Raw genomic sequence first — 16,164 nt, 5'->3', positions numbered from 1 at the left:
ACCTGCCATCATTCATAAATATAATGCAAGCACTTCGCCATTATGTTGGCGTTGTAACAGTGCTCAGGGCACTCTCTTACACATTTGGTGGGAGTGTGATCTGATCAAACCCTTCTGGAAGGAAGTCCATCGATTAATTTCTCACATTACAACATATACCCCTGACTTCACGGCTGCTCAATATTTGCTACACCACTCCTCACTACCTCAATACATATACAAAAAATCGTTGATGTTTCACTTAATCAATGCCGCCAAACTCTGTGTACCTGTAAGGTGGATGCAATCTTCACCTCCTACCATTTCGGATTGGTTTACCAAAATTGGGCACATAGCCGAAATGGAAGAGCTTATTTCTCAATCCAAAGACTCGCCAAAGACCTTTTACGACATATGGGCGTGCTGGTTATCTTTCAAGAGCTCCGATGAATTTCATTCAATAAGGACTGCTTCTTTATAAGATTGTTTAATTTCTTTTTATTTCAATAGTTTTTTTTATTGATATTTTTCAAGATTGTTTAATTTCACCATCTCTGAACTCTCCTTCTTTTACTTTCTCGATAAGGGAGGTTTACCAGATGGGTTGCATACATTTTCCATCTCTTTTGAAATTTCCCTCCCCTTTTTTTTTTTTTATTTATTTGTTTATTTTTTTTTATTTTTTTTTTTCCTCTCTCCCCTCTTCCTCCCCTTCCTTTCTTCCGCTCCCCTCTCCTTATTCTTTCCTTACATTTGTACTCTGATGACTTCTTGTATATCTATTTAACAAACGATTTTGTCTTCTGAGTAATGTTTTGTATGATATGCATATTATACAATTTGTGCATGTATTATTTTCTGTATTTACCTATGAAAATTCTCAATAAAATATTTGAACAAAAAAAAATGTTGTTTATGTCGGGTTACGACGTATTTACATAAAACACGCCCCCATCACATCCATTTGAATTCCGCGCCCTTACGCCGCCAAAGATACACTACGCCGCCGTAACTTACGGCGCAAATTCTTTGAGGATTCGAAAAAAAATATAAGTTACGGCGGCGTAGTGTATCTTAGATACGCTGCGCCCGGCGGAAATATGCGCCGAGGTACGTGAATCTGCCCCAATAGGTGTTGAAAAAGTGTAAAATTGGAAAAAATGTAATCCAGGGGTTGGCAGGACGCTCTGGCTTACGAAGACCCTGCTAGATCAGACACAAGCACATCTGTCCCTTCCTATCATCACTGTGGGATCTACCAGCTTGTCTCTGACACACATTCCCACTCAGCCTTCAGGGTATGGAGCTCGCAGAGGCTAATCCCCACCCCCCCACCCCACCGGAATACTGATCCCCCCCTACAGTACCATACACTGATCTGGCAGCTGTTATATAATGCCAGCCTTGTGTGAAGGGAGATCAGGGTGATGCAGTGCCTGAGGGTGCTGGCAGGGAAGTTCACTGGGCATGTTACCAGCTTTCATACCACTGAATTGCAAAATACTAGAGGGCCAGATTCACAGACTAAGTACGCCGGAGTATCTGCTGATACTCCGGCGTACTTTCAAATTTGCCGCGTCGTATCTTAATTTGTAATTCACAAACAAGATACGACGGCTTTTGGCAAAGATCCGACAGGCGTACGGCTTCGTACGCCTTCGGATCGTAGGTGTAATTTTCCGGCGGCGGCTGGGTGGAGTTTGGGTCGTTTTCCAGCGTCGGGTATGCCAATTAGCTGTTTACGGCGATCCACGAAGGTACGCGCGTTCGTTATGTCGTCGCTAGTCGGTTTTTCCCGTCGCAAACATAAGCCTGCTTTTTCATGGCTTACATTTAGACCAGCCATGTTAAAGTATGGCCGTCGTTCCCACGTCAAATTTCAAATTTTTTTTTTTTTTTTTGCGTAAGACGTACAGGAATACGAAACGACGTAAGGCACGTCGCCGTTCAAGACATTACGTCGGGGCGACGTCATTTCGCGCAAAGCACGGCAGGAAAATTTCACACGGAGCATGCGCAGAACGTTTCGGCGCAGGAGCGCGCCTAATTTAAATGACACACGCCCCATTTGAATTAGGCGGGCTTGCGCCGGACAGATTTACGTTACGCCGCCGCAAGTTAACACGTAAGTGCTTTGTGAATCAAGCACTTACGACGAAAACTTGCGGCGGAGTATAGTAAAGGGGATATGTTAAGCCGCCGCAATTTTTCATGAATCTGGCCCCAGCATCCTAAAACTGCGTAGCACTACCCCCGAAGGAGCTGCTGATTTGTTTTGGGTGGCATGTTACCTCTATTCCTCCGCCATCTAGGGTGTACAATGAGAGCTGAGAAAAGCTGCAATGTCCACACTTTAGATGTCTTTTTCTGTGCTTTATTACCCAACGGGGTAAAATAATAAAAGTAGTAGTAGAAGAGGTAGGAAGAATAGTAAGTAGTAGGTTCAGGCGTATAACTTAGTTCGGAAACACTCCTGCTTCCAGCGATAAACTTTCGTTGCCACTCTAGCCAGAGCGGGTATTGCGCACCCGGATAGGCCTCTCTCACCAGCCTGGCAGCCAGGGTGTCACTCGGAACTTTAGCAAAGTCTCTGCCACAGACCTTCCCAAAGATGGAGATATTTTCGGTCCAGATTCCTTCTCAGCTCAGTATTAAGCACCCGGATCTCTCTTGAATAAACTTTGGTCAATTCAGAACTGACAGGCGACCATCACTCAGCCTCTCAGTAATGGTGCGTCCTTCGATGAAGTCTAAGGCCCCGTACACACGGTCGGACCAAACCGATGAGACTGGCCCGTCGGACCGTTTTCATCGGTTCACCTCTGAAGTGGCCGTACGGCCTGATATGTGTACACACCATCAGTCCAAAATCCGATCGGGTCAGAACGCGGTGACGTCAAACACACGACGTGCTGAATAAAACGAAGTTCAATGCTTCCAAGCATGCGTCGATTGGATTTTGAGCATGCGCGGGTTTTGAACCGATGCTTTTCTGTACTAACCATCGGTTTGGTCCGATGGGGCAGCGGTCCATCGGTTCGGTTTTGAAGCATGTTTAGAAATTTTGGACCGAAGGAAACCAGACCGATAGTCTATACACACGGTCGGTTTGGTCCGATGAAAATGAACTTTGGTTAATTCTCATCGGATCAAACCAACCGTGTGTACGGGGCCTTAGGCCTCATCGGGCGGCTTCCTCCCTCTAGGACGGACAGCACAGGACCACTCTGCAACTGCAGACCCAGTCTGACTACTGGGCCTACAAGGTAGATTACAACCCCGGACCAACGTGGTCCCAGGGCCAGGAACACTTGAACACGCACCCCCCGGCCATGAGGGCCACACACGGGGGGTGGTGGGACGACAGATCCGCGATCGACGACCGTGAGCCAATGACGTCTGTCCCTTAAAGCGGAGGTTCACCCTAAAAACATGTATATAACATTACATTCTGCATACTTCCAACATTTACAGTATGCTGTATGTTTTTTGTTTTTTTTGCTGTACATACCGCATTATTACTATTTTCCACCGGGCTTCCGGGTGCTCACTCCCGCGGGAGTAGGCATTCCTATGCAGAGACGCAGTGTCATGTGGGACTTCGCCCAGATGATTGACGTCTTGAGAAAAACTTCCCCCCCGGCGGATAAGGCGCGTCATGAGTTTCCGAAAGTAGCCGAACTGTGAGTCGGCTCTATACGGCATCTGCGCAGTCAGCTCTACACGGCTCCTAGTCGGTGCACAGGCGCCGTATAGAGCCGACTCGCAGTTCAGCTATTTTCGGAAACTTGTGACGCGCCTTATCCGCCGGGGGGGGGGGAGTTTTTCTCAAGACGTCAATCATCTGGGCGAAGTCCCACATGACACTGCGCCTCTGCATAGGAACGCCTACTCCCGCGGGAGTGAGCACCCCGGAAGCCGGGTGGAAAATAGCAATAGTACGGTATGTACAGCAAAAAACAAACAGCATACTGTAAATGTTGGAAGTATGCAGAATGTAATGTTATATACCGTATTTATCGGCGTATACGGCGCACTTTTTTGCCCTGAAAATCAGGGCAAAATCGTGGGTGCGCGATATACGCCGATACCCACTTCCCGCTCCGAGTTTGAACCACTGCGCCGCGTATACCGAGCGCAGAACACTCGGGTATAGTCGGGCAGGCTCGGCTCCTCTCGCGGTCACGTCCTGGACGTACAGGACGTACAGGACGTGAGCGCGAGAGGAGCCGAGCCTGCCCAACTATACCCGAGTGAACTGCGCTCGGTATATGCCGGCGCAGTGGTTCAAACTCGGCGCTGGGATCGAGCGGCGGAGGACACCACGATGGCCGCAGAAGGACGCCGGACCCGACGAGGAGGACACCACCGAAGCCGCAGACGGACGCCGGACCCGACGAGGCCGCCGATGGACGCCGCGCAAGACACCAAAACTGTAAGTACTAAAATGTTTTTTTTTACAGGAATGCGGGTCCACATTAGGGGTGCGCGCTATATGCCGGAGCGTGCAATACCCCGATAAATACGGTACATGTTTTTAGGGTGAACCTCCGCTTTAAGTACTCTGCCCCAGCATTCACAGCGAGGCGATCCACAGTCACTGATTGGCTGCTGAGGAAAAACACCCAACACACCCTGACTCGACTGCTGCCACCCTTGGCCTGGGGTGGTACAGGCACCCCAGGCAGCAATAGTGGTCACTCACAGTACAGCCATGGCTGGAACAGACAAAAATAACATTGTCAGAGGTAACTAAATCTCTGACCACCCTCTAAATTTAAACCAGCCCCAGCTATGAAAGTAGCAGGCCGCTACACTAGTAAGGCAGAGAATTCAGTAGTAGGTACTCACTTGTTAAGACCCCTCTGAACATCACTACCAGTATAAAGGTAGAAAATGGGTTAACAAAAGGAATAAGGGCAATAATGCACCTGTGGCAAAAGTCTATTGCATCAATAAAAGGTTAAATCTCACTTCCTCATAGAAAAGGGAACAGTCCTATCATTATATGTGCTGAACTAAGAACCGGGAAGTGCTATCTTTGTTTGAGCACGTAGCATTAGGCGATGCGAATTGGATGCGGGTTTCGCATTACAGGAGATGCTCTCTATGGAGCCGGTTCATATATCTCCATTGCGGCTTGCACAGGAATGCTGTACATCTTTGGCTCCGTTTCAGGGCCGAATTCAGACAAAAATCTGACCCTGATTCGTCCCTGAAATGGAGAACAAGGACGCACTGGACCTTGCTGCGAGCCGCATCCGTCGGAGGTATGAACCCAGTCTTTAAGAGGATTTGTCTTGTAGCTCTTCACTGAATTTATGACAGATTGGCCCCTGTAGGGTCTGTAGGGAATCAGGCAGTGAAGCCGCAAGGGTGGGAGACTCTCTATTACTATAGCCACCGGTCTCCGGGCCTGGCCACGGATGTGAAAACTGTCAGCTGTCACCGGTAGGGTGTGTGCCGGTACCTGGAAACACATGCTGAAAATCCATTTCTCTTCCTTTTGAGAATCGGATGCCTACCACTTGTAATACCAAAGATTTATATACAATTGTGCCATAAAGTTGTTTGAGACCTACTCTAGTTGATAATTGCCCCTTAGCCCAGGTTCACACTGACAGCGGGATTGAAATTATGCAAGTTCAACTGAATTTGCACAATTTCATACCTGCATTTCAGTCCGACTTTGGGGGTGATTTAAGAGACATCTGTGTGAGTTGCTGCACAGATGTCTATACAAATCGCACCCCGATGTCGCCAAAAGTAGTACAGGAACTACTTTTGGGAACCAGTTTGGCGCTGCACCGATTTGGACAGTGCCATTGCCGGCAATAGCCGCTGATTTGACATATCAAATATCATATCAAATGCCAAATTGCATCAATGTAAACCTAAGCTTAAAGTGAGTGTAAAGTTATTTTTTTGTTTTAATAACAAACATGTTATACTTTCCTGCTCTGTGCAAGTGTTTTGAATCCTCTTCTGGGGTCTCCTGGCGGCGCTCCTGGCCCCTCCTCTTCATTGGGTGCCTTCACAAAGACCCGCTGTCCATGGGGGCACCTGTGCTGGCGCGCTCCCGAGCCCTGCTGCTGCGTCCATTGACTGCAGGACTCAGCCCCACCCCCCGTCTCCCGTGTCATTGGTTTTGATTGACAGCAGCGGAAGTCAATGGTTCCTGCTGCCATCACTCTATCCAATTAGGACCCGAGACAGCAGCTGGAGCTGCTGGGTTCGGCGAAGAAACAATCGGGTTCAGGTAAGAAAAAGTAGGGCTCTGGGGGGCTCCTGCAGCACAAAAGGTTTTTCATCTTAACGTATAGAATGCATTAAGGTGAAAAACCATGAGACATTACAACTCCTTTAAGGGCTCTTCTGGTGTTGTGGTGTGATGTAAAGAATTTTCAAACTTTATACTGGGTAAAGGTAAACTGCAGGCAGTGCAATCTTAAGAGCATTATAGGCCCCCGGGCAATACAGTGCACTGGGGCCCTGTCTACACAATCACGCACGAGAAGGTGGGGGGGGGGAGCGCCACCAAATTACACAGAGCAAGGATCTCCCACTTACCCGGTGGCTGCTGTCATACAAAGTACCACCTCCTGGATGGGCTCCTATGACTGCACACAGTGGCCATGCCGTGTAAACGGGAGATATTTGTAATCCGGGGGTGCTGGGGACTTTTGGTCACCCTAGGCTAGTGGCCAGCAGGACCCACAGGTCAGTGGCCAGTATGACCTACAGGTCAGTGGCCAGCTCCCAGCTGGACCCACAAGCTGTGGGTCCTGCTGGCCACTGACCTGTGGGTGCTGCTGGGAGCTGGCTGTGGACCTGTGGGTCCTGCTGGGAGTGGCGGTCGGTGGCTGTCATGCAACGTCACCTGGTCATAGTGAGTCATTCAAGCATGCGGACACTCGGACAGCCAGCGGCCATTATTCCCGGCCAATACAGTGCACTGGGGCCCTGTCTACACAATCACGCACGAGAAGGGGGGCAAGCGCCACCGGATTACACAGAGCAGGGATCTCCCACTTTACCCGGTGGCTGCTGTCATACAAAGTACCACCTCCTGGATGGGCTCCTATGATAGACTGCACACAGTGGCCATGCCGTGTAAACGGGAGATATTTGTAAACCGGGGGTGCTGGGGACTTTTGGTCACCCTAGGCTAGTGGCCAGCAGGACCCATAGGTCAGTGGCCAGTAGGACCTACAGGTAAGTGGCCAGCTCCCAGCTGGACCCACAAGCTGTGGGTCCTGCTGGCCACTGACCTGTGGGTGCTGCTGGGAGCTGGCTGTGGACCTGTGGGTCCTGCTGGGAGTGGCAGTCGGTGCCTGTCGTGCAACGTCACCTGGTCATAGTGAGTCATTCAAGCGTGCGGACAGCCGGCAGCCATTATTCGGTTATTAAGTGACAGTCATGCTTGGCTGGGGTTGCTGGACAGGTGGGGCCCCCCCAGGCAAGTGGGGCCCCCAGGCAACTGCCCAGCGTGCAATGCGAAAAGACAGCCTTGACTGCAGGGCCCAAATTAAGGGCTTTCCGTTGGGTAGGATAGTCATTAAGAGGTTTGTCATTAAGTTGAGATCAGAGTGAGGGTTTTTTAGTGCAGAAAAGCTTGGTGAGGATAAAATAAGTAAGGAGTGGCATAACTGGAAGGAGGAGAGGTGTAGAACAAAGAGGAAAGGAACAAAGAGAGATGGAGAGGAGGGAGGTGGAGGGAATAAAAGGAAATAAATCTAGAGAGGTGGAGAGGGAGGGCAGTGAAACGCAGCTGCAGGTTTACAATCTAATAGTGACCTGGTGAGATCCGGCATCTCTACAACCCAGGAGATGAAGTCCTCTCAGCCAGAGTATCTATCACAAATGCAGATCATCCTTCGAACAAACAACCCAAAGGTCGAATAAAAACCCAGACGTCTCACTCTGTGAGAAACCCATAAAGGCGCACAGCATCTCATCAAAGCAGACCGTCACAAGACACAGAATTCTGACCCAGACAGGCTGCGCTCCAAAAATAACCATCACCTCATCGCAACGCGGGGCCGATCATTGATATGAATTATATCTTGCAAAATACAGCAGGTCATCTTCACAGAGCCATCAGATATCATTCAAACCCGAATCGCCGTTCTTTGTCTAGATCAGATCATTGGACATGGAGGGACGGTGTAGGTTAAAGCGAGATGGCTGAACTTTAGCGCGGGTCATTATTCATTAGAGTGTTGTAAGGAAGAACTGTTCTTGTAGCGCATGACAGCCAATACCACGCTGGAGGGATGAAGGGGGAAGAAAAGACAGTTTTTCCTTCAGTTTTGTGCATAGAGGCTTAAGAGACTGTTCAATAGGTCATTGGATTTTGATGAACAGTAACACCAAAAACAAGAGAAACTAAACTTTATTGGATTTTCAATTAAATCACACAGTGCCTTACTTTGACTGTCCTGTTCCATTAAATATATAGATCATTTTAAAAGTACAGTTGTAATAGATTTTTCCCTGGTCCAATTCCAGGATGCATGTTCTATTCTGCCGCTGAGCCAAATTCATGGTGGTGTGAGAGCATGCATGCTGGAGAGATTACACTGCACACAATGGTCAGTACAACGCTCCTTCTCAACAGGAAGCCCTTTATTCAGATTACAGCTTTTATAGCCAAAGTGACATAAGCAAACGTCATCACATATGGGTGCATCTGATTGGTTCATCCATATGGTCTTCTCTTATTACATCTATTCTTGACCACGAGGCTTCGCACTCAGTCGCCATATTCTTTTGCTCGGTGGAAGGAGGGAGGAGTAGTAGTTAAAAGACATCTGTTTTTCATCTTCACTACCAATACTTTTTTTCAATTACTCGCCGATACCGAATACCGATACTTTTTTTTAAATGTGTCGCCAAATGCAGCCATGTCCCCCACGAATGCAGCGATGTCCCCCACATATGCAGCCATGTCCCCCACATATGCAGCCATGTCCCCCAATATATGCAGCCATGTCCCCCACATATGCAGCGATGTCCCCCACATATGCAGCCATGTCCCCCACATATGCAGCCATGTCCCCCCACATATGCAGCCATGTCCCCCACATATGCAGCCATGTCCCCCACATATGCAGCCATGTCCCCCACATATGCAGCCATGTCCCCACATATGCAGCCATGTCCCCCACATATGCAGCCATGTCCCCACATATGCAGCCATGTCCCCCCACATATGCAGCCATGTCCCCCCACATATGCAGCCATGTAACCCCATACCTTGATGTTGCCGCCTAGTTAATCAGCGTGCGGGGAACATTACAGCTTTCATTTGAGTAGCTGTCTGTTCCCCGCCGCGCCGCGTATAGACACTCCCCCTTGCTCGGGATTGGATGGGTGATCTGCACTTCGATAGACAGATCACCCGTCCAATCCCAAGCACCCGGCGGCATTGCGGCGGCGGGGGGGGGGGTAGTATCAGATCTGGCATCTGGGGCATTTGCGGGAGTACAAGTACTCCCGCAAATGTTCAGCATCGGTCCCGATACCGATACTGGTATCGGTATCGGGACAACCCTAATATATATATATATATATATATATATATATATACATACACATACACATCGCAACAAGAAAGGAAAGCAATATTTGAGTGGTTAAAAGAGAAAGATAATATAGACATTTTATTTCACTCCATCACACAGTGATCCTCTGGTATTTCTATGCATCGCATGTCCCTCTAGTGCCCAGTGTTATCAACTGACATGACATCATGTTTGTGAGCCAAGCTAAAGGGATTGTGGGATAAGTAGTTCCTCAGACTGATAATTGCTTTGCATGACTCTGTATCTGGACTACATATGCCAGGGATCTTTGCTACCATCGAAGAGATTGCTGGGAGGAACTATATTAGAAGCCAAATCCGGGCCTCCGCGCCAACACCCTAGCTCGACTTTGTTGCGACTTGCATACATCTTCTTTAATAGAAGTCAATGCAAGTCATGCCGAAGTCAGACCAAAAGTAGAGCAGGAACCTGTTTCTAAGTTGGAGTGACTCAAGTCGCTTCTATTAGAACGGTACCATTGCACTTAATGGGGTTCAACTTGTGATGCAACATGTGCTCTCGAAATCAGAGAGTATATCGCACCAGTGTGAACCAGGCCTCAAGCTGAATCGCATTCTGGTCCCATGTAGCTCTTAGGTACATCCATGGTGCGATTCCCTTATCACAGTTGCCAGCTCTGCAATCCCCGATAGGGGGTCACATTCTTTGTATGTTTTTTTGCAAGTATAAGACTCTGCAAAGCTGTTCACATCTTTGCGTGCTTAATTAGGAGCTTAATCTGTAATGGTCTCTACCCGGGCCCTGCGGTCTCTTCGTCCTGGGCCAGCCTTGCATGGAGAGAGAGGTCGCATCCTTGCACGCGGTGAATCACATTCCAACCCGGATGAGAGGGGCCTAGCACTGCTTGCTGTTAGTCCGACATCCATTCAGCACCACTTCGATCGCCTGCCAACCTGTGTTCGGAGCTTCGCATCAGGAGATTGATACGGCAGACCCGCTGCATGAGTGTCGCTGCAGGAGCTGCTGTGCGGAGGGCATTGAATCGGTCTGGTCGTTGGCGAGAGGGCAATCGCCCACCTTTACAAATCCTTTTCTCACAGGTTCACTGGGACACTTTGCACAGACATCTTTACCTTGTGAGTACTTTAATTAATATATCTTGAACACTGTGCATAGACACCTCTAGCAGCTACTATTTCAAGAAACCTTATTGCTTGCTGTGACAGACTCACCTGGAACAGAGGCTTTTGGAGGGGACTGAATGCTCGCCTCTTGCATTGCGATCATGGGCCCTGGCATTGGGGGGAACAGTGCTCTTTGTGAGCTGTATGCCTGGGGACCCTGTATATGCCATTAGAGTGACTAATTCATACTTTTGGGACATACAGTGTAAGGAGTGGCTAATGCCATCCCCTCCAGCCAACTGTCTGTTCTCTATGCTAATTGACCCTGCTATTGTGTGAAGATGTCCTGTGTTTACACTTATGATAATGTGTATTGTATAGCAGGTGAGCGAGGAGACGTGACGTCTACCCTGAAAGGTCATATCTATGAGTCGCCTAGTCTGGGTAAATGATTGGTTAATTAGCTCATGTTAATTTATGTTCTGGTTACCTCCTTTTTAAACTGTATATAAGGTTGTATTCTTGGTTCTATTAAACACTCCATGTTCAGCAGACAAACAAGTGTCGTCTCGTTGTGTGTTGTGAGCAGCTGGAATATCTGCTATCTATATCCAGACTGATAGGAAGCGGTATATGACGGAAGCACTCAAGCGGAGTGTGGGACGTTCCGTTACACTTGCTATTACACCTTATTGGATACAACGAATGAGCTCCTACTGCCGGTGAAGACCATCAGATCTGCAATGGGGACATTACTGTCATTATTGTTACAAGGGCCCTTATACCATTGCCATTAGGTCTGATCTCTCATTGGGATTAAAGGTTTATAGGTTGGCCGAGGTTTCTCCTTTAGAAATTTGTCAGTATAACCATTTAAAGCAGAGGTTCACCGTCAAAATTTACTTTTTAGCTAACCTATCTCCAGCCTTAATAAAGGCTTGTAGCGTTGTCATTTTTTTTTAATGTGGACACTTACCTGTCTTCAGCCTCACTTCCGGGTCTTCTTCCTTGCGGGGAGTGGGCATATCGCTCCTTTTCCCCGACGGGGAGCTCTGTGCAATGTCTCCTGGGAGTGAGTGTTGATCCTCCCAGGAGACAATTGACGTGCGGGTAAAGCGCGTCACGCCTTTCAAAAATATCCGAGGGGGACTCGGCTCTTTACGGCGCCTGCGCCTGCCGTGTGCCCTATAGCGCAAAAAATAAAAACCGCAGAGGTGATCAAATACCACCAAAAGAAAGCTCTATTTGTGGGAAAAAAAGGACGCCAATTTTGTTTGGGAGGCACGTCGCATGACCGCGCAATTGTCTGTTAAAGCGACGCAGTGCCGAATCGCAAAACCTGGCCTTTAGCTGCCTAAAGGTCCGGGTCTTAAGTGGTTAAAGGCCCTGCAAACACAAAAAAAAATCAGTGAAGCCGGATTTCTGTGTTTACAAGTGATAGTAGTGAGCAGGGAAAGGGAGTAGAGAGCCTGAGCCAGAGGTGATGGAAGTGAGTTCCACCAAGTTCCAGCTCCAGCCCCAAGGTATCCTAAGCGATTTACTTATTTGTAAACATGCCAAAATGTTTCTACGTATATTCTATATTTGCGCCCAAAAAGACGATTCTCCTATCGTGGAAAGGGGCCTCTTCCCTATCTATCATAACTCATTAATGACAATCTACCATTATATAAGCTCACTTATGACCACAAGCCTTTCATAAAATACGGAGTAGATGGCTTTCGAATCCACATACACTCGTTTCTCTGGATCCGAGATCCTGATCACTCCATGTAGCACATTTATTCTAATGGTTTGTTATTGTGGCTGGTTTTCCGAGCCCATTATTGGCTTTATTACGCCTACAGTAACCTGCTGTAAAGCGACGTGAGAGACTTGTATGATTGTTATGTTATTGTTATGTTATTATATAAGTTTAATAAAAAAAAAAACAATAAACAGATCTTTGAAAAACAAAAAAAAAACAATCAACGCCCGATTATTTCAGATGGGGGGGGGGGGATTGAGAAAAGCTAAAGATGTTTTCATGGATTAACTTTTAAGTTCCATTGTAGGCTCTGTTGTGGACAAAGAACACACTGGGGGAGATTTACTAAAACTGCTGCAGCTTTGCATAGAAACCAATCAGCTTCCAGGTTTTAGCCCTCGTTCACACTGAACGCGTGTTTGAAATCGTGCGAGTTCAGCTGAATTTGCACGGTTTGCAACCCCCATTTCCTCCTCCGCCACCTGTTTTAAGCCTAATAAGGCAATATTTTAATGGCGCAACCATATGCATTGCGCACAGTTGCAATGTGGCCCCACTACCTTTAGCAGTTTGTACTGCCTGCTAAATTGGATTCATTTTTGCCCTGGCATGTGTTCAGTCCTGAGGGGCTGTATGTTTTTGTTTTGGTTTGGGCAATCAGGGGATGGTGACACCTCAGCTGCCTCCTTTTACGGCCCCCTATATACTCCCTGGCCTGGATTCAGATACAATTGCGTATCTATCGGCGGGCGTAACGTATCTCAGATACATTACGCCACCGTAACTTAGGGCGCAAGTTCCGTATTCAGAAAGAACTTGCGCCCTAAGTTACGGCGGCGTAGTGTAAATGTGTCGGCGTAAGCCCGCCTAATTCAAATGTGGATGATGTGGGCGTGTTTTATTTAAATTTCTTGTGACCCCACGTATTTGACGTTTTTTACGAACGGCGCATGTGCCGTCCGTGAACGTTTCCAAGTGCGCATGCTCCAAATTATGCCGCAAACTGTGCTTTCGACGTGAACGTAACTTACGTACAGCCCTATTCGCAAACGACTTACGTAAACGACGTAAAATACGACGCTGTTCGTGTGTTTCCGACGTCCATACCTAACATGACTTACCCCTGCTTTATGAGGGGTAACTTTACGCTGGAAAAAGCCTTACGCAAACGACGTAAAAAAATGCGCCGGGCGGACGTACGTTTCTGAATCGGCGTATCTACCTAATTTGCATATTCCTCACGTAAATCTACAGAAGCGCCACCTAGCGGCCAGCGTAACTATGCAGCCTAAGATACGACGGTGTAAGAGACTTACGCCGGTCGGATCTTAGGGAAATCTATGCGTGACTGATTCTATGAATCAGTCGCATAGATACGACCCCGCAACTCAGAGTTACAACGCCGTATCCGGAGCTACGCCGTCGTAACTCGTCTCTGAATGCGGGCTACTGTCTATAGATGATTGGGGGGACAAGGGGGATATATGCTGTCTAAATATATGATGGAGATCCCTATATGTGTCCTATGTCTATATGATGGGGGGCACTACATGCTTCCTTTCTATAGCTGAAGGAGGTCACTAAATACTGCCTGTCTATAGATGTAGGGTGCTGCTACGTGCCTTCTGTTTACTATACATTTGGGGTAACTACATACTACCTTTACATAAATTACGGGGTTCACTACATGTATAAGTTTATATGTTGGGGTCATTACATGCAGCCTATATATACAGATAGCTACAAAGACAGGGCCGGGATAAGGGGTGGGCAGAAGGTGCAGCTGTGGTATTATGAGAGGTGGGGGGCACCACAAGGAGATTGGAGGGGAGGGGAGGGGATTTGTGTTTGGAGGGAAATTTTGGGGGGCTAAGAATTGTTATAGGAGGGGACAGTTTATGGGGGGTGCTAGGAGTGGTGATTTAGGGGGGTTTGTGTTGAGAGGGGGCAGGGGAAGAGGATTTGTGCTAGCAGGGGGGATTTCTGCTAGAAGAGGTGATATGGTAGAGGAGGTAGGGGAATTGTGCTAGGTGGGGGAATCTTTTTGATGGAGAGATTTCTGCTAGTAGGGATGATTGGGGGGGGGGGTCGTGCTAGGAGGAGGAATGGGGAGGGGGATTTGTGCTGGAAGGCGGGGAAGATAATTTGTATTCACAGGGGAAATTTGTGGGGGAAATATTTGTTCTGGGAGGGGAAATTTCAGCAGGGGGGTAGAAATGTACTGGGAGAAGGGGGATGTAAGTTTGCAGATTAGTGTTAACATGTTCTTTGGGGCAGGGGGGGTGTTTGCTCATTCATCTTGGGGTTGGGGGGGGGGGGGCACAGTTTGGCATGGTCGCCCTGGGCTCTAAATGGCCTTGTCCCAGCACTGTACAAGGATAATGGTCCTTCTCATGCTGCTGGGTTTGGCCCTGGAACTATGCACCCACCTTCAAATAGGAGGTCAAGCAGCCAGCTCAAGGAACTCCTAAACAACCTGCCATGGAACCCTACCAAAGGTTCCACAGAACCCTAGTTGAGAATGGTTGATCTATTCCTATGAAGTGAAGGTCAGTAGTTGACTGGGGCCCTCAAAATTCTATGTGTACAGGGTCCCTTTGTTGACTTTGTCCACCATTGGATGGAAAGCCCCAGCGGCGGTGCGTCCATAAAGGGCACAGGAGCGCCGGCCCCTCTCTCCTGTCACCCCTTTCCTACCATAGATAGATTCATGCATTGCCCCCTATTTAGGTGTCCGGACCCTTGTTGGGCGCCGGGCATATGAATTACAGCGGCAGAAGTGGCTTTGGAAGCGCCTGGGCTCTAATAGGCGTCCTGATTGGAGCCATAATATGCTTCCAAAATGGTAAACAGCTTAGGGAAGTTAGGGAAGCGAATAAATGGCTTCCCTAACACTGACCCGCCTCTCAGCCAATCAGGTGCTCATGTCTGGTTAACTGTCACCTGATTGGCTGAAGTGACAGGCGCTGTGATTGGACGCCTAGCTGGCGTCCAATTATAGCAGAGGATGGGAAGAGGGCGGGAGCAGACATCGAGGACTCGGAGCGTGGAGGACAGCGCCATGACCCGAGACAGGTAAGTGCTGGGGAGGGGGATGCTCTGGGGCAGCATTTGATGGAGCACAGTAGCGGCAATTGATGGGGCACAGTGGCAGCAATTGATGGGGCACAGTGGCAGCAATTGATGAGGCATAGTGGCAGCAATTGATGAGGCACAGTGGCGGCAATTGATGGGCACAGTGGCAGCAATTGATGGGGCACAGTAGCGACAATTGATGGGGCACAGTAGCGACAATTGATGGGCACAGTAGCTACAATTGATGGGCACAGTGGCAGCAATTGATGGGCACACTGACAGCAGATGATAGGTACAGTACTACATTTGATGGCACAGTGGTGGCAATTTATGGGCACAGTGGCTGCGTTTGATGGGCACAGTGGCTGTGCTTCATGGGCACAGTGGCTGTGCTTCATGGGCACAGTGGCTGCGCTTGATGGCACAGTGGCTGTGCTTGATGGGCACAGTGGCTGCAATTGATGGGCACACTGGCAGCAATTGATAGGTACAGTACTGCGCTTGATGGGCACAGTGGCTGCAATTGATGTTTTTTTTTCAGTTTGTTTTCACCCCCCAAAAAATTTGAGCACCAGCCGCCACTGGAAACCCCCAAGGTGGGGACATTTTTATGGATTTGGATCTCACATTTTTATGGCTTGGCCATGTGAAACCGGGAAGTGTTTGAGATTCCAAGTTAATTAAAAGCACA

This window comes from Rana temporaria, chromosome 12 (assembly GCF_905171775.1).
Source record: "Rana temporaria chromosome 12, aRanTem1.1, whole genome shotgun sequence".
Classification (NCBI taxonomy): Eukaryota; Metazoa; Chordata; class Amphibia; order Anura; family Ranidae; genus Rana; species Rana temporaria.
Note: the sequence above shows the minus strand (reverse complement) of the source record.